The following is a 21,884-nucleotide window of genomic DNA, read 5'->3' on the forward strand; positions in this document are numbered from 1 at the left end:
CTTATTTCTCATTTCCTATTACTTTCAGGCTCTGGGCTTGCTCTGTTGCCCATCCTTATGGCTTCCTTCCTTTGACATTTCCATCTCCCTGCAGCTCATCAGGCTCATCCTTGTGACTTTTAGGTTAAAACCGGTTACCTTCTGGTTGGTGTATCCTTTTCTTTCTTTCATTTATATTTTTCATTCATCTGTGCTACAAACACTGATTGAGTCCCTGCCATGTCTCAGATGCTGCTATGTTTGTCTGTGGTTCTCATTCACTGGGAACATTGCAGTCAGTTCAAACAAACACTAGCTTCATTCAGTAACAAACAGAAATTCAGTTCTATTCTTCCTTGGAATTGCAACTGGCTTCTGCATTGCCTTGGGACACCCTTAGAACAGAACCTAGATCTGCCTGTCTTTAAGTATCATCCCTACTGTGCAGCGGGAACCTCAGCCTTTGGAGGACTATAGATTTTGGCCTTGTTCTCTTCCCATCCAAATTCTATATCAACTACCAGGTGTGAAATCAGAAATAAGTTTCATAAATTCTCCAAGTCTCTGTTTTCTGCATTTAGTAAACGTCATTGTGCCTTTACCTCAGAGTAGTTCAGAGGATCAAACGCTACTGTAAATAATGACGAACCAGGCAGTCGTAAATGTTACTTCTCCAAGGACCTACCCCGTTCTTATTTATGTATTCCTCCCATTTATGTTGTGTTACATATTCATTCTTCATCTGTTTACTGAGCCCTATTAGGTGCCAGGCCTTGGGCCAGGCTTTGAGGACCCAATGGGAAACAAAATGACTCTATGACACATGCCATAGAGTTTACTGCCTGGTGAAGATAAACTCTTAACTGAAAACAAAGAGAGTTAGACATTTTTCCTCTCAAACGGGGCAGAAGACAATGACAGTTCCGGAAGTTCTAAATAGGAAGATCTTACAGGCACTCTCGGAGAAGGCAATGGCAACCCAGTCCAGTACTCTTGCCTGGAAAATCCCATGGACAGAGGGGCCTGGTGGGCTTCCGTCTATGGGGTCGCACAGAGTCGGACACGACTGAAGCGACTTAGCAGCAACAGCAGCAACAGGAACTCTGATGGAATGGAGACTTATCTCAAGGCTTTATTAGCAGAACAAGGTAGCTTTCTACTAAAATCTCTGTCCATGGGGTTGGGACTGGGAATGCTGATGGGAGGTACAGCCCTACCCGCACTGCACCAGCCAACCTCCCTGCAGAGAATGCCTCCTTCTGCTTACACCTGAATTGCTTCAGCTATTGATACTGCAGGCCTGCCCTGTGCATGGAGGTGTTTCAGGCTGCCCTCACTCATGAACCAGACGAAAAGAAGATTCCATGGCTTCCCACATCCTTGTCAAGAGTCCCCAGCTCTCCTGCCAAACTGGCTTCCAGGAAGGCAACCAACTTCTCTGCCGGTTCATCTTTTCTCCCCTGGCTGTGGATGAGGAGACCTCTTAAGCCAGCTTCCTTAGTCACTGGATTCTTTTTCTTCTACTCACGAGTCCTTTGCGTATAAGGCAGCCATACATAGTTCATTTAATTACTAGTGACAAAACCTATTTTTTTATTTCCTTTGTTCTTGGGTTTCGAAGTGAAATACTTGCGTGCATATATATTAGGAATATCTGTTTAGTGTTTTTTTAGGCCACATTTCACATACCTTATCTCATTTAACTCTTAGGACAACCCTGAGATATAGGTGTTATTACTCCTCCTATTTTGAAGATTTAAAAAAATCAAAGCATAGATTGACATGCAGGAGTCTTCAACTCCATAGGCTCTTTCCATTAGCCCAATAATGAAGAATTACTACAAATATTCTGCAGACAAATTCATAAGTAGAATAGGACACAAAAATTGTATGTGCAATGGCCAGCTGATGCATGCACTGAACTTGCCTTTATTTTTCACTTGTTAAATATTCAATCCTAAGCACTCAGGCATCTTCTATTCTATAGAGAGCACTTGAGTCTAAATTTTGAGAAGCAATATCTCAACTTATTCATCCCTATCAAAGGGCCATTCGGTAGTATATTTTCTTAAGCATCAGTAGACCAGAGGACTTTATAAAAGTAATGGAGTACAATTATTACCATGCACATCAATTCTTTGTGTCTGTGTTACATTTATTTACTGACAATGTCCCCCCAGTGCAGCACTATATCTTTAATACAGCTTTAGAAGAGAATTGTGTTCTCCTCTGACTCATACATCTCTAACAAAATTATTTGCAAAGATCCAGTTCTCAATTACAAGCACAAAATAGCCTACATTTTAGCATATATCAAACCCATCTAGTTCAACAAGTGTTCTCTGACACTGATTAGGGCGAACAGAGAACACTGATTAGTGTTCCCTGACACTGATGTATTTCATCAGGATGGGACAAGTCAGTAAACCTTACAAGTTCCCCTAATATCATATTATTAGATTGTATTTTTCTTTTAGATCTTCAGTTTTTGCCTTCACGCCCTAAAATCAATAGCGATCAGTTTTAAAGTAGATTTTTTAAGGCATGTGTAACTTTGAAATGGACACCTCACCATCAAAATGGGAAAATTTTAGCAAATTTGCCCAAGAAAACTCCTCTAATTTTATAAGTGAAGTTTTGGGGGTCAACCAACTTACTGCTTTATTCTTACTCACCCTAGTAAATGTTCAACAGTGTAATATATCCTAAATGTTACAATATGAAGGCCTGCCTTAGTCTTCTCGAGCTGCTATAACAAAATACTATAGACTGAGGGAGCTGAAACAACAAACATTGGGAAGTCCAAGATAAGGTGCTGCTATGGTCACATTCTGGTGAGAGGTCTCTTCTTGGCTTACCAATGGCTACCTTCCTGCTGTGTCTTTACACAGCAGAAAAAGAATATGCAAACTCTTTGGTCTCTTCTTCAGTTCAGTTCAGTTCAGTCGCTCAGTCGTGTCTGACTCTTTGTGACCCCATGAATCACAGCACGCCAGGCCTCCCTGTCCATCACCAACTCCAGGAGTACGCTCAGACTCACGTCCATTGAGTCGGTGATGCCATCCAGCCATCTGATCCTCTGTCGTCCCCTTCTCCTCCTGCCCCCAATCTCTCCCAGCATCAGAGTCTTTTCCAGTGAGTCAACTCTTCGCATGAGGCGGCCAAAGTACTGGAGTTTCAGCTTTAGCATCATTCCTTCCAAAGTAATCCCAGGGCTGATCTCCTTCAGAATGGACTGGTTGGATCTCCTTGCAGTCCAAGGGACTCTCAAGAGTCTTCTCCAACACCACAGTTCAAAAGCATCAATTCTTTGGCGTTCAGCTTACTTCACAGTCCAACTCTCTTCACAGTCCAACTCTCACATCCATACATGACCACAGGAAAAACCATAGCCTTGACTAGATAGACCTTTGTCTCTTCTTATAGGGCATTAATTCCATCATGAAGAATTTACCCTTATGACCTCCTCTAGACCCAATCACTTCCCAAAGTCTTTACCTCCAAATACCATCACAGTTGTGTTGGGGCTTTAATACATGAATTTTCAAAGGACATAAACATTTAGTCTATGACAACGCCCTAATCATCTAGGATGATTCATAGATTCATTCTGTGATGATCTAAAAGGCTTTAAATTGCTGGTCCTATTACTGGCTTGCGTTCACTCCAAACTATACCTAAAGTATCCTTTGCTAATCATAATAAAGCAACAAAAAGCCAGGGTATGATCAGGGAGGAAGACTAAGAGGGAATAAGTTAGGATAATAAAAAGAAGAGACAATTAGGAGTTCAGGGACCTGGATCCTGTACAGCTCTGTCACTATTTCTGTCTCCTTATATTGCATCATTTGCTTGGGTGGCACCTTACTTACCAGAAAAATGAGTGAGGCAGAATGATCTCTAAAGTATCACCAGCTTCAATAAATAAAGATTCTATGATTATATGAATAATTTATATCCTGAGATTGTTGAGAAAACATACCACAGACCTCACTGAGGAAAACTTTACAAAGAATAAGTGTGAACAAAGCCATAGTGAATAAATAGTGCCTACTTACTGAAATAGTTATCTTGCTAGCTTCTCTGTTTCTAAGGGGAACGAACTTAAGTGAGATCAGCAAAATTTTCCTGCTTAGAATAGACCAAGTAATAAAATGTGAATTTATAATCTATAGTACAAGTAATGCTTGCCATCTGTTGGGTTGATATTCTGTGCTGGGCACTTTATGTCTTTACCTCCTGTGATCCTTAAACAACCTTGCAAAGTAGACTCCATCACTGCCTTCTTCTCTCTGCTCCAATCACATTAGTTTTCTGGGTCCTTCAGATACAACAAGCTCACTCCCACATCTCCTGGCTCATCTTGCTTCTAGTTTTATCTCATCATTTGGGTGTCTACTCAAATGGCACATATCATCTGAGAGTTTTTCCCTGGCTAAGTACCTACTCTGCCTTTACTCATAGTCACTTTCTATCCCATTGCCCTATATTCTTCATACCACTTATCACTATGTGAAATTATTTTATGTGTGTTTTTTCTCCCTCCATTCTCCACCCTGGCTGCACTGTGAGCTCCATGAAGTCAGGTACTTAGCTTCCTCACAGCTAGATCCCCAGCACTTAGGACAGAGTTAGCTTAGTTTCTACACATTGAATAAGTGAAGGTCATCCTCACTTTACAAATACAAAACTTCCAGCCCAGAGAGGTTCAATGACTTCCCCAAGGCTACATACCAAAGTGCAAGGGCCAAGGTTTCAAGTCCAAGGTTCCTGAGCCCTAACATCCATAATCTTCCCAGTGTTTCCCAAATTCATAGATGTCGGCATCGTCTCTACAATAGTTTGGTTTTTTGTTTCGTGGTTTTGTTTTTCTGGTAATCTAAAAGTAAGCATGTTCAGAATGATATATCATGTCAGCTTATTACTTTAAAAATGAATACGGCTCCCAAATTTTAGGGCTTGGCTTGCTCTTGGATTTGCCACGACATTAACACCATCTAAGCAAACATACAGAGGAGGCTTATTTCCAAGAGAAGACTAAGTGATGTAATGACATACTATAGGAAATAAAAGTTTTACAATAGTTCAAATGGGAAAAAATGGTAGAAGAATGGAATCATCACTTGACTTATGATGATTTAAACATGCCAAATTCAAATGAACCTGTGTCCTAGCATCTAGCACCAAGACACATGAGCAGAATTGTCTGAAAATGGTCCTAAGAACTCACTCTGAGTCACCTGAATCACAAGCCCAGTGTCCACCTTCCCCCAGCAGGACAGTCCGGCCAAAACCCAACTCTACATGGATTCCTTAATGTCTCCAAGTAGCTGGTTTTCTCAGACAACTTTTTTAACACTGGAATCAAAAATTCAGATATCCTATGGAGTTGAGTAGTGTGTCTCACTTCTAACATGATGGCTTTGCTGCATTTATACTATTAAAAAGGTACAGCAGTAGGGGGCAAAGAACCTTCCCGAAAACACACATCCACAGCATGTCCAGTTAAGCTTGCTAACTCCAACCACCTCCCTCTGTAGCCAACCATATGTCTTTCTTCTCACAGAGTCTTGCCTTGTAAGTTTCCCCTAGTGAGACCTGTTCCCTATTCATTCTGGCTGGCATTGTGAAATTATTTCTGAACCCTCTTGCAAGACGGATAGTGATCCTGAAAGGAACTATCTTCAATGAAAGGTGGTAGCTACAAAGTATCCATTCACATAATGAAAGGTAATTTAATTTCTAACAAACCAGCATTAAATAAGTATCCCAGATTTGGATTCTGTTGATCTTATAGGTTGTATCTAACTAGTTTGTAAATTTGATTTGTGTTATAGTTATATAAAAGCTATAAGCATAAACTGTTGATATCTGGTTCTGGATTTATTCATATGGTCATACCTCATTTTATTGGGCTTCACAGTTACTACAGTCTGGGGGGGGGAGCTTTTTTTTTTTTAACAGATTAAAGGTTTGTGGCAACCTATGTCAAGCAAGTCTATCAGCATCATTTTCCAACAGCATTTGCTCACTTCATGTCTCTGTGACATATTTTGGTAATTCTCAAAATATTTTCATTATTATTATATTTCTTATAGTGATCTGTGATCAGTGATCTGTGATGTCACTGTTGTAATTGATTAGGGGCATTGCAAACTGTGCCCAAATAAGGAGTTTGGTGGGATATATATATACCACACCTTCTTTATTCATTCATCTGGCAATGGACATTTAGGTTGCTTCCAAGTCTTGGCTACTGTGAATAGTGCTGCTATGAACATAGGGGTGCATATATTTTTTGAATTACAGTTTTGTCTGAATATAAGCTCAAGAATGGGATTACTGGATCATATGGCAATTCTATATTATTTTATTGGTAAATCTCCACACTGTTTTCCACAGTGGCTGTACCAATCAACGTTGCTATTGACAGTATAAAAGGGTTCCCTTTTCTCCACACCCTCTCCAGCATGTGTTATTTGCAGACTTTTTAATGATGGCCATTCTTTCCTGATTGAGGTGCTACCTCACTGCAGTTTTGATTAGAATTTCTCAAAGAGTCAGCAACGTTGAGCATCTTTTCATGTGCCTGTTGGCCCTCTCTATGTTCTCTTAGGAGAATGTCTATTTGGGTCTTCTGCCCATTTTTTAATTGTGTTGTTTTGTTGCTGTTGTTACTGACTTGTATGTGCTGTGACTAGCACATTTCTGTTTTGCTATGGAAAGAACTCCCTAAGAGGGTGCATCTTGGTAACAATGAGTTTCTGCAGTATTTCAGTGACACTAAGTAGTATCCCAAACATGTGGGTATGAGTAAGCCTGAATGAGGAGGATGCTATTCACCCCTCAATATTAGGAAATATACTTTGGGCTGAGTTTCCCTTTGCAGTCATGAGTTGTACTGAGTCACACATGATCACATGGTTCTCCCAGAGGTTGATGGGAGAACCCCTTGATATAGAATATTTTAGCCTTAAACTACTTCAGCAAAACCTGACCTTATCAAAATTTAAGATTTGACTGGAGTACAGGAAGGGAACATTCTATAATACTCCATTCCTACGGGAGGACTGAAAATATTCCCTTGAGTTTCCCTATGGAATCAAGCAGTCCCAGGCCCCCTTTCTGACACCAACACTAAATTTGCCTAAGAAACTTAGAACAGTAAGAGTTTTATCAGACACAGGAACCAAACCAAAAAGTACAAACGTGAAGGATAAATCACTGGACACATTCGTTTTTCTCTCCCTCATTGTACTTTATCAAATCTACAACCCCTAGTTCCATTTCTGCTTCTCCCTCTGCCTTTAGGGAAATCTTGCCAAGCATGTGATCCCTTGGAAATTAAGCCCTAATGACTACATCTCTAGTCAAGTTAAGTTGGGTTCTTCTCTTGAGAGGGTAACAGGCAGGAAGGCCAGGGGTCTCCAAATAGAGGAAATAGCCTGCAAGTGTCAGACATTTTTATCTCTCTTAAGCGGCAGGAGGAAACAAACTAGCAATATTTTTTCCTTCTCTATACAAATTTAAAGGGAGGTTTCTCTTAAAATACTGTGTTGCCATAATGACACCCGGTTTCGGTTTCGCCTGAAGTTAGCTATTCGCCTGAAGTTAGCTATTCTCGAGTCTAGAGATAACCAATGCCTTTTTCTTATGGAAATGTTTGTCTTAAGCTATGCTAATGTACTATGCCTTTACCCCAAACTCTGTCTCCAAGTTGGTTCTGCCTCTTGGCCTAGAACCTACTTGACAAACCAATATGGATATTGTTCTCCTAATCTATGTAAATGAAACTATTTGTATGGTGATCTGTCCTTCTTCAAGATTCAAGTTAATCATTTTATGGCCCAGGATAAACCATTTATCCCAAAATGCATCTTATGGGTGAGGGGCCTGGTGCCATTCTGAATTTTAAGATATTCCTTTCTTTCATTAACAGACTGCTAGTGACTATATAACATCCAGCTAAAGACCAGCAGGGGGGTACTCTTTCTACCCCCTTCTGATGCCTATGTCAGAAGCTTTCTCTATCTCCTTTATACTTTAATAAAACTTTATTACACAAAAGCTCCGAGCGATCAAGCCTTGTCTCTGGCCCCGGATTGAATTCTTCTCCTCCGGGGGCCAAGAATCCCGTTGTATTCGTGTGATTCAACAACAACCTTTCACTCTCATTTGTTTTTCCATAAATCATTTGAGCTTGTGAGTTTGCCAACAAGCATGATTCATAAATTCATTTGCTATTGAGTTTCTCAATATAATTTTAATTCTGTAGTTTAATGAACTGGCTTATAACAATATTCTAAAGACATCAAACCTCACTGTTGATCCTATTTTGGCATGCTGTGTTCACCCTGCCTCCTACCTACATGTTTATTCTTTCAGAGAATTAACTTATTAAGTCAAATTTCCAGAAGAAGACAATAGTTAATCCCACTGCTGTTTCTAACTCAAAGCAAATGCAGTAATTGGTTTTGTATAGAGAAGCAGCAGCCAACTACATTAATATATAACACTATCAAAACATATATGTCAAATGCTATTTTAATGTGCTATTGTTTAATAAATTATCCAAATATTATCAAAATGTAATGTTTCCATGTACTTTAAACCATGCATCTGTTTAACACTTCTTTAGGAAAGTTTGCATAATTATTTTCCTGTTTTGTATTGAATTAGACTAAACAGACCAGTAGAAAGCTCCTAGGAACTGTTCAGATATCGGAGATAAAAGCTTAAAAATAGAACAACACTTTTTAGTGTTTATTAAAAACATTCCCCATAAGGCTTTTGAAAGGAATCATTTGAAAAGCTATAGCAGTTTAGTTGTTCTGGAAATGAGGTTTTATTAGAGAGGAAAAAAGCAAGGTGTTACCAAAGAGATGGAATTTCAAAGAAACTGTGAGTTAAAATTAAAACGTAATTTAATGTCTCAGTTCATAGGACTCTTAAGACTTCAGCTCAAATTTTAGACACGACTAAAAATATGATAGGAGTATTCTGATGACCACACTCTTCTTCCCTCAGTGACCCTCACTGACCCTCCTGCTCAAGCCCTTCATTTGGAGAGACTCACAAAAGAAGACTGCCTTCACACCTTCTTTATTGAGCATCTCAAGAAACGCCCAAGAAATTAAGATGTAACCTGTCACAATTAGGAAAGGGAAATAGACAAAGACTCTAGTATTAGAGGAAAAAAAAAAACCTCACCCAGAGATAAGTTTAAGTATTGCTCAAAGAGGCCGTGTGTGTGTGTGTGTGTGTGTGTGTGTGTATGTGTGCATGTGTGCTAAGCCGCTTCAGTCATGTCCGACTCTTTGCGGTCCGTGGACTGTAGCTCACCAGGTTCCTTTGTCCATGAGATTCTCCAGGCAAGAATACTGGCAGTGGGTAGCCATGCCCTTCTCCAGGGGATCGTCCCACCCAGGGACTGAAACCGTGTCTCTTAGTCTCCTACATTGGCAGGCAGGTTCTTTTCCACTAGTGCCACCTGGGAAGCCACATATATATATATATACACACACAAACACACATATGTATATAAATGTATGTGCATATATATATCACAATCCATACATCTATATACATGTATATGGATGAATATACCATATGTCTATGTATATATATTTGGAAAGAGAGAGCATGTGTTTTCTTTAGGAAGATTCTGTTCATTTCTGGTTTAGTCTTTCTCTGCATAATCCTTTAAACATATATATTTCAAAGAGCGTCTGTATGTCAATATCAGTATAGATATGTTACAGTAAAGATATAGATACAATACAGATACAGATATGTTAACAGTAGCAACATAAAGAGTTTTTACAATACTTTAGGATTGAAATGTACACACTGCTATATTTAAAATAGATACCCAACAAGGACCTACTGTACAGCACAGGGAACTCTGCTCAATACTCTGTAATAACCTAAATAGGAAAAGAATTTGAAAAAGAATAAATGCATATATTTATGTATTTATCACTTTGCTGTACATGTGAAACTAACACAAGATTGTTGACCAACACTGCTGCTGCTGCTAAGTCACTTCAGTCGTGTCCGACTCTGTGCGACCCCGTAGACGGCAGCTCACCAGGCTCCCCCGTCCCTGGGATTCTCCAGGTAAGAACACTGGAGTGGGTTGCCATTTCCTTCTCCAATGCATGAAAGTTAAAAGTGAAAGTGAAGTCGCTCAATCGTGTCCGACCCTCAACGACCCCATGGACTACAGCCTTCCAGGCTCCTCCATCCATGGGATTTTCCAGGCAAGAGTACTGGAGTGGGGTGCCATTGCCTTCTCCGTGATCAACTCTACTCCAATACAAAATAAAACTTTTTAAAAATACCTAAGAATAAATTTAACTAGAAAGAAGCAGAACCTTCTTGAAGCAAATGTTTTATCTATATTGAGGTCCATAAAAGACTTAAATACATCACATACTCTGTTCTTGGGCTAAAAATCTTAAACTTGTAAAAATGTCAATTCCATTTAGATTAATCTATAAATTTAGTGAGATCCAAGTAAAAATACTGGAAAGTCTTTTAACCTTGCATAACTGCAATTTTTTTCCTTTTGTACAATTTTATTGGCTAATTCTTTCAGAAAAAATTAAATAATGACAGTAATAATTGTCACCTTTTTTATTTTTACTATACTTTCCATCATTAGGAATTAGGCCAACATTGGTACAACATATACATACTGTAATTTTTTAGTTACATGAAATAAACTTAACACTGAACTTCTTAAATTCAAACACAGCTTATCTGTCTTTCTACTTTCTTCTGGTGGCTTCTTATGCCACCATACACTCCCATCTCTTCTTCACTATGGTACTTTGCTGTCTATACCTCTTTATTCTGACGTCTAAAAGTTGAAGATGCCTCAGAGTTTCTCTCTATCTAAACTCTTGTTCATGTAATCTCATCTGGTCCATCGATAAAATCCTAAATTAAAAGAGCCAACCTGGGCCTCTTTCCCAAGTTCCTTCCTCAGATCCAACTCCCTTAATGACATCTCCACTTGCATGTCAAATAGGCATCTCAAGATTACCATACCCAAAATAGGACTCTCTGTTCTCTCTGCCCCCAAACCTATTAGTCACCTCACACACTTTGTCTCAGTAAATACCACCAACAACCCACTCAGTTGCTTAAGTCAAAAGCTGAATGCTTCTTGATTCTTCCTTTTCCCTCATACAGTCCTTTTGGCTGTACCCCCAAAATACCTTTCACATTTCTTCCTTTTGATTTCTATTCCTCCATCCCAGTGCAAGCCACCATCATTTCTAACCTAGACCCCTACAGCAGCCTCCTGGCCAGTCTCTCTGCTTCCGCTCTACTTGTGTCCCCGACCCCACAGCCCATTCTCCACGCAGCAGCCAGAAGGATTGTTTTAAGCATTAACCACATCTTGTTACTCCTCTGCGTAAAGTCCTCCAATGACTTCTCCTTGAAAGTACCATAAAGTCCAAGCCTTTCTCTGCACCCCAGCCAACAAATCCCTTGCTGGTAGGATTCCCACTCACTCCTCCAACCTCAACTCACACCACACTCTTCATCACAAGTTTCCAGCTTTCTGGCCATGAAGAGAGAAGGATCTGATTAACTTTTGATTTCCAAATCAATAATTTTCTCCTGATTCTGGTGTTTAAATATACAATTTTTTCAGTGCAAAGTTATGATATTTTAAAGGAGTCCTCTATTTTACCCACCCTGTTGTCACTTATTGATTTATAGCTAGTGTTGTATTTAAACAATTCTTGTCCTTTGCACTAAATCTAAACTCCCTTCTACCACATATAGTCAATGCTTCCCCACTCCATCAGGTGCACAAAAAATCTTTACTGAAATGAGCTTATATTCAGTGAAACAGGCAGACCAAAAAAAAAAAAAAAGGTTGGATAGAAGGATAATTATGCTGTACAAATCCCTCCAGGGGATCTTCCCGACCCAGGAATCCAACTCCAGTCTGGTAGGTCTCTCACTGCAGGGGGTTCTTTACCACCAGCGCCACCTGGGAAGCCCCATGTGGAAACTGACACTCCTGCGAAATTTTGTGCATGTGCAGCTGAGCTCAAAGACTTTCACACACGGCTTCTGATTATGGGTATCCAACTGAAGCAGTGCAAGTGTGGGGGTTCCTGTCTCTTGCTCATCTTACCCTTTTTCTTACTCTCTAACTTTGAGTACTTCATGCTTCCTCCATCCCACTTCCTCCACCCCAAACCAGAAGTCACTCAGCATCTTCACTGGCACTTGTCTGGTGTGCATTAGTGAAAATGATCCAAGGCTCATTGTAAGCATTTGTCATTTAAACTTTTACAAGAATAAAGAAGAGAAGGGCTTTGTTTCCTATAAAGGCTTTGGGAAACTTAGGGAAACCCTCCATAGTCACTCTGTGTTGTGCTTAGTCATGCAGTCACTTCCGACTCTTTGCGACCCCGTGGACTATAGCCTGCCAGGCTCCTCCGTCAATGGGATTCTCCATGCAAGAATACTGGAGTGCATTGCCACGCCCTCCTCCAGGGGATCTTCCCAACCCAGGGATCTTCCCAACCCAGGGATCGAATCCAGCTCTCCCACATTGCAGACAGATTCTTTACTGTCTGAGCCACCAGGGAAGTCCCCATAGTCACATTAGGTTGTGTCTTTTAGGTAAAATGTACACATTTTTTAAGGACACTTGTATATCCAAGCATGTTTTGCAAAGTCCTTACATTGATTATTTAAGGTGGTAGAAGAAGTAAGTACAGAAAAGTGGAATTAACCATTGTATTCACTTCCTACTGCTGGTGCAACACCTTTCCAAAAATTTGGTAGTTTGAAACAGCACAAGTTTATTTTCTTCTCATTCTTGAGGTCAGAAGGTCAAAATGGATCTCACTTGGCTGAAATCCAGGGGTCAGCCAGCCTTCTGTTCTTTCTGGAGGTTCTAGGGAGGAATTGTTCCTTGTTTTTCTGCCTCTAGAGTCTGTCAATGTTCCTTGGCTCGTGTTCACCCTCCATCTCCAAAGTAAGCATCTCATGACCACTGACCTCTGCTTCTGTCATCACACCTCCTTCTCAGATTCAGACTCTCCTCCTTCCTCCTTTTGTTTACAAGGACCCTTGAGATTATACTTGGGTGAGCCTGGATAAACCAGGATAAAATCTTCATCTCAAAACCTTTCATCACATCTGCAAAAACTCTTTTGCTGTATAAGGTAACATATTCTCTGGTTCCAAGGATTAGGACACGGACATCTTTGTGGGGGAAGGTGTAACTAGTTTGCCTATCACAATGATGAGGGGGAAAAGAACAAAATAGAGCAAGAGAAAGGTAAATTACCAGTAGAAATAATAATGGGTCTGTAAATTCCATGCATGTGAGATTAGGAACTCCTTGTTTCACCAGAGTGTTGTACAAACCAGTGATTCTCAGCCTTAGGTACACGTTGCAATCACCTAAGACGTTTTTAAACCTCCTAAAAACTAACCCAGAGGCTTCCCAGGTGGCTGTGTGGTAAAGAATCTGCCTGACAAGTAGGAGATGGGAAGTGGGAAGATATCCTAGAGAAGGAAATGGCAAACCACTCCAGTATTCTTGCCTGGAAAACCCCATGGGCAGAGGAACCTGGTGGCCTACAGTCCATGTGGTCACAAAAGAGTCAGACACAACTTAGCACCTGAACATGATCACAAATAACCAACCCACACCCCAGGCAAGTTAAATCAGAATCTCTGAACGTGGGGAACATCAGGAGTCTTAAATGTTTCTCAGGTGATTCCATTTGGCAGCCGAGTTTGAAAACCCCTGGTCTAGGTTCTTGATGCTAAGTAAAAACCTCTTCCTGTGGGTTTTTATTGTTCCTGATTGGTTATGGGACCTAGAGCTCTCCCAGTTGGCTGCTGCCTAGTTCCAGCTACGTTCAACCCTGACTGGGTGCTCCATTCCCAGGTGAAAGATGCCTCATTCTAGTTACTGTCTCCAAGGGCGCCTGTCTTGTCCTTCAAATCCGACCCTCCAGGCTGCCAGAGGCTGTCACCATCTCACTGTGCTCTCCACCTACCTCATGATAGAAACTGCTGCCTAAATCTCTTCTACCCCATCCTAACTTCCTCCCAAAGTATGGTGACAATGCTTTGCTCTCTGGAAAGGTCATTCCTAGTTCCTTGGCCCTATCTCTCTTTTAGGCCTCCAGCATCCAGCAGAGCAGCCTCTGAAACACCCAGAGGGTGGAAGCGAGGACACGGAAAGAAACAGAGGAAAAACACAGCTGCCTAAGAACCTAAGAATTGAGAGGTTAGTTCCAGACAGAGTGTGTGTGTGTGTGTGTGTGTGCGTGCGTGCATGCATATGTGTTTTAAATTCCATGTGTAAAAAGTACAAGTGATTATCATTTTGAATAACTCATGGGAAGAAAAGCTGTAACATCTCATCTTGATTCCACAGAAAGTAATACCAAGTGATTTTCATGAATTGTTTATTACTTGCATAATCATTGCATAGCATGAATATTATATATAATTTTATGCTGCTAAGTCGCTTCAGTCATGTCCGACTCTGTGTGACCCCATAGACGGCAGCCCACCAGGCTCCCCGCCGTCCCTGGGATTCTCCAGGAAAGAACACTGGAGTGGGTTGCCATTTCCTTCTCCAATGCATGAAAGTGAAACGTGAAAGTGAAGTCGCTCAGTCGTGTCCCCACTCTATCAACCCCATGGACTGCAGCCTACCAGGCTCCTCCATCCATGGGATTTTCTAGGCAAAAGTACTGGAGTGGGGTGCCATTGCCTTCTCCGACAATATACCCAATTAATGCCAAATGAGTCCTGTTCTATCCAGTGATTCTTCAAGGAGCTTTTTACAATGTTCTGTCTGATAAGATGCCACCTTTTCCTGTGACCTGGTGTAGAAACAAGACTGATTAACTGAAATATTTTCAGTACACTGTTCATAGGTACAGATAGTGTATAGAATATCCATTCTTCCAGCAGGGGGCTGTCTCACCATTAGAAGTGTAGCTGGGAAAAATTATTTAAAATTATCCACTTCATTGTACATTCACATACCCATTCACCAAAATATCATTGAGTGTCTACTAACTGCCAAATTCTATTACTTTTCAGGAATACAGTAGGAAGCCCTTGGTCTCAGGGAACATAGAATCTGATTTCTAAATTTTAAGTAAAAGCTGTTATTACTAGGACATTCATTTGGGAATTGGGTGATTCTGGTTGCTGAGAAAGTACTTTGAAAAGATTTGGAATACACGTTAAATTTGATTTTGTTCTCCTCTGTGCTCTGAGAGATATATTTCCTGTGGCAACTAGAAAGAGAAACTGCCTCTGTTCCTTTGATATACTCTTCTGAGATCCAGTCAATGCTCGATTCTGAGAGGAAATGACTGACCTAAAGGTAGAAGCTTCCTATGCCAACAATTTCAAATTGCTTGTAGAATCGATTATTCTAAGAGCTGGTGGTGTCCCTGGTGGTTCAGTGGTACAGAATCTGCCTGCACAGCAAGGGACACGGGTTCGATCCCTGGGTGGGGAGGATCCCCTGGAGAAAGAAATGGCAACCCACTCCAATATTCTTGCCTGGAAAGTTCCATGGACAGAGGAACCTGGTGGGTTACAGTCCATGGGGTTTCAAGAGTCGGACACAACTTAGCAACTAAGCCACCAACCACCACCATTCTAACAGCAATGAGAGAATGAGATACAATATTCAAGATGCAGAGACCATAAACATCACCTTGTACAATGCTTGTCAAGCGGTTTTATATAGGGACTAGTCAAGAAAACTCAAGATTTTTCAGGTTACATTTCTGTCTTCCTTCCCAATGAAAATGACACCATTGCTTCTTATGGGAGAAAACCGTTCCTACGACTTGGATTTCCCACTTTAATGAGTTTTTTAAATGCAAATTAGAAGATTGGTACTGTTTTAACAACCAGTAAAACATTGACATGAGAACATATTTGAGAGGTAAAACGTAACGGTGGCTTCTAATCTTCCTTCTTAACATTTCAGGCTGGATGCAGCTTCAGGGCCACAGAATGTACCTTGATCCCATATCCAGCCGTCTCATCTTGCAGATTAAGGCTCTAGAGCCCAGGGACAACTCAGGATTTGTCCGCGTCGCACACTGAGTACTCAGGACATCCTTTTTTTTTTTTCCCCCAGAATTAGTTCTTAAAGATTGTGAAACCAGAGATTCTGCAACTTAAGTTAACCAATTCAACCAGCCCAAAGTGAAAGCCAGTTCAGTAACCCCTCTGAAAAGACATCACTTAAGAAATGACAGATTGCTAACTGCCTTCACCCCATCACAGGAGCCTGCTCCATCCTGAGAATTATCATCTTATAAAATCACACTTTGGGCCCAAAGACAACTTCTCATTGTTTCTAGTTTTGTTCTCTGCATCTGTATAAAGGGTTGCACTATAATTATTTAAGAACAACCATCATAACTTCAGTTCTCTTTTCCAAGTTAAACATCCTCAATTTTTCAGGCATTTTGCATTTCCAAAGTTTCTCCTCAAATCCCACCCAGATCCTAACATGTGATGTCTAATGTGAAGTTATTTCATAAGAATGTGAAAAGCAGTGAGTACAAAGCAGTGAGCAGGATATTCAGAGAAACAAAATATGTCCATTTCCCAGAAAATGTTTTATCTACAGATGAGAGAAAAAAGAATAATCACTCTGAACAACTAAAGGAAAAACTTCTTGCCTTCATGCCATTTCGATCAATAGAAGGACTTTTTCAGTTTAGCCAGTTCTTCAACCTAAAGAATGAGTTTATTTGGGGGGAAAAAAATCAAGACATTTCATCCATATGATAGCAATTTACAAATCAACCCAGAAACTCCAGATACCTCTCCTTCCACCCGAAAATCCCAGAGGGGTCCAAATGGATCAATGTGTAGCTGGAGGTTCAGTGCTCTTCTGGCGGTATTACATTGTCCTGAAACACATATTCTCCACTGTCTGGGATATAAGAGGTCTTTGGACTAAAATAATAAGCATACCAGAAAAACCACCAAGGTGTCATCTTCTACTGGTAAGTAATTCTGGATGTGTTTATATAAATCAGTGAGTAAAAGATACTCTTTGCAACAATTTCCAAATACAGTTCCTAAAACTAGTTTTAGCTGTTCAAATATGGTAAAAATGAATCCATTGTCCTCGGGCTCTTTATGATTGAGCAAATCAGTAGTTACTCAGAATAGTCCAGTTTAAGGCCAGCAAATCAGTATCGACAAGTGTTCAAATTTCACACTAGCCCTTCACAACTTACGTGATTTGTCCTTTGAATTTTGTTAGTCAGAAACCAGCCATGTGTTCATCTTTTTACCTGTGTGTCAAGGCAGAGTTTCATTTCAGAGACTTACAGTGATCATATATATTGTACTGAATTGGAAGTCAGAAAACTGCATTCTAAGTCCATCCTCTGCAACTACTCCTTACTCCTGTGGGTAAGTTATTCCTTGGAATCTGTTGCCTAACAGAAAGCCCTCACATAAAAAAAAAAAAAAACTGTCCTAGTAGAGTTCAGTTCAGTCACTCAGTCGTGTCCAATTCTTTGCGACCCCATGAACTGCAGCACGCCAGGCCTCCCTGTCTATCACCAACTCTCGGGGTTCACTCAAATTCATGTCCATTGTGTCCATGATGCCATCCAACTATCTCATCCTCTGTTGTCCCCTTCTCCTCCTGCCTTCAATCTTTCCCAGCATCAGGGTCTTTTCAAATGAGTCAGCTCTTCGCATCAGGTGGCCAAAATATTGGAGTTTCAGCTTCAACATCAGTCCTTCCAATGAACACTCCAGACTGATTTCCTTTAGGATGGATTGGTTGGATCTCTTTGCAGTCCAAGGGACTCTCAAGAGTCTTCCCCAACACCACAGTTCAAAAGCATCAATTCTTCAGTGCTCAGCTTTCTTTATAGTTCAACTCTCACATCCAATCATGACTACTGGAAAAACCAGAGCCTTGACTAGACAGACCTTTGTTGACAAAGTAATATCTCTGCTTTTTAATATGCTGTCTAAGTTGGTCATAACTTTCCTTCCAAGGAGTAAGGATCTTTTAATTTCACGGCTGCAATCACCATCTGCAGTGATTTTGGAGCCCAGAAAAATAAAGTCAGTCTCTGTTTCTCCATCTATTTGCCATGAAGTGATGGGACCGGATGCAATGATCTTAGTTTTCTGAATGTTGAGCTTTAAGCCAACTTTTTCACTCTCCTCTTTCACACTTTCATCAAGAGGCTCTTTAGTTCTTCTTCACTTTCTGCCATAAGGGTGGTGTTATCTGCATAACTGAGGTTATTGATATTTCTCCCGGCAACCTTGATTCCGGCTTATGCTTTATCCAGCCCAACATTTCTCATAATGTACTCTGCATAGAAGTTAAATAAGCAGGGTGACAATATACAGCCTTGACGTGCTCCTTTTCCTATTTGGAACCAGTCTGTTGATCCATGTTCAACAGTTGGTTCTAATTGTTGCTTCCTGATTTGCATACAGGTTTCTCAAGAGGCAGGTCAGGTGGTCTGGTATTCCCATCTCTTGAAGAATTTTCCACATTTTGTTGTGATCCATACAGTCAAAGTCTTTGGCATAGTCAATAAAGCAGAAATTAAATTCCTAGAGTTGTTATAAATATGCAGTAACAATAATACATGTGAAAAATATTTCTCAAAATCCTACGTGAGACATTGTTATTATTATGCTTTGTATTTACTTGATTTTCTCCTTTATTTATAAGATATAACCACCTGTAATATTTTCACATTTCCATCTTTATTATAGCTAAACAATAATAAAACATCAACACAGTGAAGTACTTTTCAAATGTTAATTTTCATAGTTTGCCAAACATACAATAACAATGCTCTACCTTTGATGTTCCTACCATTTCATTTTACTTCTTCTAACAAGTACAGAGAATGATGAATTTAATTATTAATGATTTCAGATTAACTTCTCTAACATAAAGCACTCAACTTTTATAATATATGTAGAGCAAGTATAAGAAGCACAGAAATATGTAATTGCTTTTTAGGAAATATTTGTTTCCAATTTAGGTTTCAGAGTAATGTGGAAGACTAAATTATATCATTTTTAATGGCTGTCAGGTAAAACTCTCAGGATCAGTAGTAGATTAAGAAATAGACAGGCAATTATAGAAAAAAGAAAAGTATACTTTAAAAGCACTGGACCTTAGGCTCTACCATTATTCCGTAAACCACAAGAAGCCCACACCATTATTGCTGAAGTAATATTATCAGTAATGCTCTATAATATTCCTGTATACAGCTAGTTCTACCCTGTTTTAACATTTGTAAGTATAGATTTTAATCCCACTTTTTCATTTTTATAATCAACAAATAAATCCATGTATGTTCATCTTGGTGATAATTTATAATTACTTTCATCCTGTATTTTATCTTCATTTTTTTAAAGTCATATTTAGGAAATGTTGTTCAGTGTATACCTGTAGGGTCTTTCTGGCACCCAGGTTTGGGTGCCCCATCCCCATTTTCTCTGACTGAACTAAATTCTCAGAATTTCCTTACTTAGTGTGTGTTAGTCGCTCAGTTGTGTCCAACTCTTTACAACCTCATGGGCTGTAGCCCACCAGGCTCCTCCATCCATGAAGTTCTCTAGGCAAGAATACTGGAGTGGGTTGCTATTTTCTTCTCCAGGGTATCTTCCCATCCCAGATTGAAGCTGGGTCTCCCACATTGCAGGCAGATTCTTTACCATCTGAGTCACCAGGGAAGCTCCAAATAATTAGAAAGTAAAAGGAACTAGGTTCCACCAAGACTTGAACTCAGATTGCTGGATTCAGAGTCCAGAGTGCTAACCATTACACCATGGAACCCCTCAGCTACTCAACATCTGCTGTTATTTGTAGCATGCCCCTCTGGCCACTTCCTATCCTATTCCAGCTACATCCAGGTGTTTGGTGTGTGCTTCTAGTTATCTGCAAGCCAGCTGCTCCCTTCATGGATCCAATGAAAGAGCAGGTAGGCAGGATGTCTTCATCCTCAAAAGAAAAATCTGAAAATAGCCTTAGCATGCTCCTTGTCCAAAAGTAGAGATGCCAGGGGGTCCTTAATTGTTTGTGCGTGAGTTCATTCATTTAGAGATGTTGTAACAAAGTATCAGAGCACCACCTCTAGAACAGCTTCCATTCCTAACTCTGCTGCTTATTAGCTATGATCTTGGGTGACTTAGTTCAGTCTCTTAGTCATGTCCGACTCCTTGAGACCCCATGAATCGCAGCACGCCAGGCCTCCCTGTCCATCACCAACTCCAGGAGTTCACCCAGACTCACGTCCATCAAGTCAGTGATGCCATCCAGCCATCTCATCCTCTGTTGTGCCCTTCTCCTCCTCCCCGCAATGCCTCCCAGCATCAGAGTCTTTTCCGATGAGTCAACTCTTCACATGAGGTGGCCAAAGTACTGGAGTTTCAGCTTTAGCATCATTCCTTCCAAAGAAATCCCAGGGCTGATCTCCTTCAGAATGGACTGGTTGGATCTCCTTGCAGTCCAAGGGACTCTCAAGAGTCTTCTCCAACACCACAGTTCAAAGGCATCAATTCTTTGGCACTCGGCCTTCTTCACAGTCCAACTCTCACACCCATACATGACCACAGGAAAAACCATAGCTTTGACTAGACGAACCTTTGTTGGCAAAGTAATGTCTCTGCTTTTGAATATGCTATCTAGGTTGGTCACAACTTTCCTTCCAAGGAGTAAGCGTCTTTTAATTTCATGGCTGCAGTCACCATCTGCAGTGATGTTGGAGCCCAAAAAAATAAAGTCTGACACTGTTTCCACTGTTTCCCCATCTATTTGCCATGAAGTGATGGGACCAGATGCCATGATCTTCGTTTTCTGAAAGTTGAGTTTTAAGCCAACTTTTTCACTTTCCTCTTTTACTTTCATCAAGAGACTTTTTAGTTCCTCTTCACTTTCTGCCATAAGGGTAGTGTCAGCTGCATATCTGAGGTTATTGATATTTCTCCCAGCAATCTTGATTCCAGCTTGTGTTTCTTCCAGTCCAGTGTTTCTCATGATGTACTCTGCATAGAAGTTAAATAAGCAGGGTGACAAAATACAGCCTTGATGTACTCCTTTTCCTATTTGGAACCAGTCTGTTGTTCCATGTCTGGTTCTAACTTTTGCTTCCTGACCTGCATACAAATTTCTCAAGAGGCAGATCAGGTGGTCTGGTATTCCCATCTCTTGAAGAATTTTCCACAGTTTATTGTGATCCACACAGTCAAAGGCTTTGGCATAGTCAATAAAGCGGAAATAGATGTTTTTCTGTAACTCTTTTGCTTTTTCCATGATCTATGGCAATTTGATCTCTGGTTGCTCTGCCTTTTCTAAAACCAGCTTAAACATCAGGAAGTTCATGGTTCGCATATTGCTAAAGCCTGGCTTGGAGAATTTTGAGCATTACTTTACTAGTGTGTGAGATGAGTGCAATTGTGTGGTAGTTTGAGCATTCTTTGCCATTGCCTTTCTTTGAAATTGGAGTGAAAACTGACCTTTTCCAGTTCTGTGGCCACTGCTGAGTTTTTCAAATTTGCTGGGATATTGAGTGCAGCAATTTCACAGCTTCATCTTTCAGGATTTGAAAGAGCTCAACTGGAATGCCATCACCTCCACTAGCTTTGTTCATAGTGATGCTTTCTAAGGCCCACTTGACTTCACATTCCAGGATGTCTGGCTCTAGGTGAGTGATCACACCATCATGATTATCTGGGTCATGAAGATCTTTTTTGTACAGTTCTTCTGTGTATTCTTGCCACCTCTTCTTAATATCTTCTGCTTCTGTTAGGTCCATACCATTTCTGTCCTTAATCGAGTCCATCTTTGCATGAAATGTTCCCTTGGT

The 21,884-nt window shown here is 40.4% G+C and overlaps 1 non-coding gene across 1 annotated transcript; it reads right to left on the reverse strand.

Annotated features, from left to right (window-relative positions):
* Nucleotides 1-19,783: 19,783 nt before the first annotated feature.
* TRNAQ-CUG lies at nt 19,784-19,855 on the reverse strand. The gene has a single exon. It is a non-coding gene; the product is annotated as a tRNA-Gln (tRNA).
* Between the last annotated feature and the right edge of the window lie 2,029 nt (nt 19,856-21,884).

Source organism: Bison bison, unplaced genomic scaffold, assembly GCF_000754665.1.
Source record: "Bison bison bison isolate TAMUID 2011002044 unplaced genomic scaffold, Bison_UMD1.0 scf7180017864530, whole genome shotgun sequence".
NCBI classification, from domain to species: Eukaryota; Metazoa; Chordata; class Mammalia; order Artiodactyla; family Bovidae; genus Bison; species Bison bison.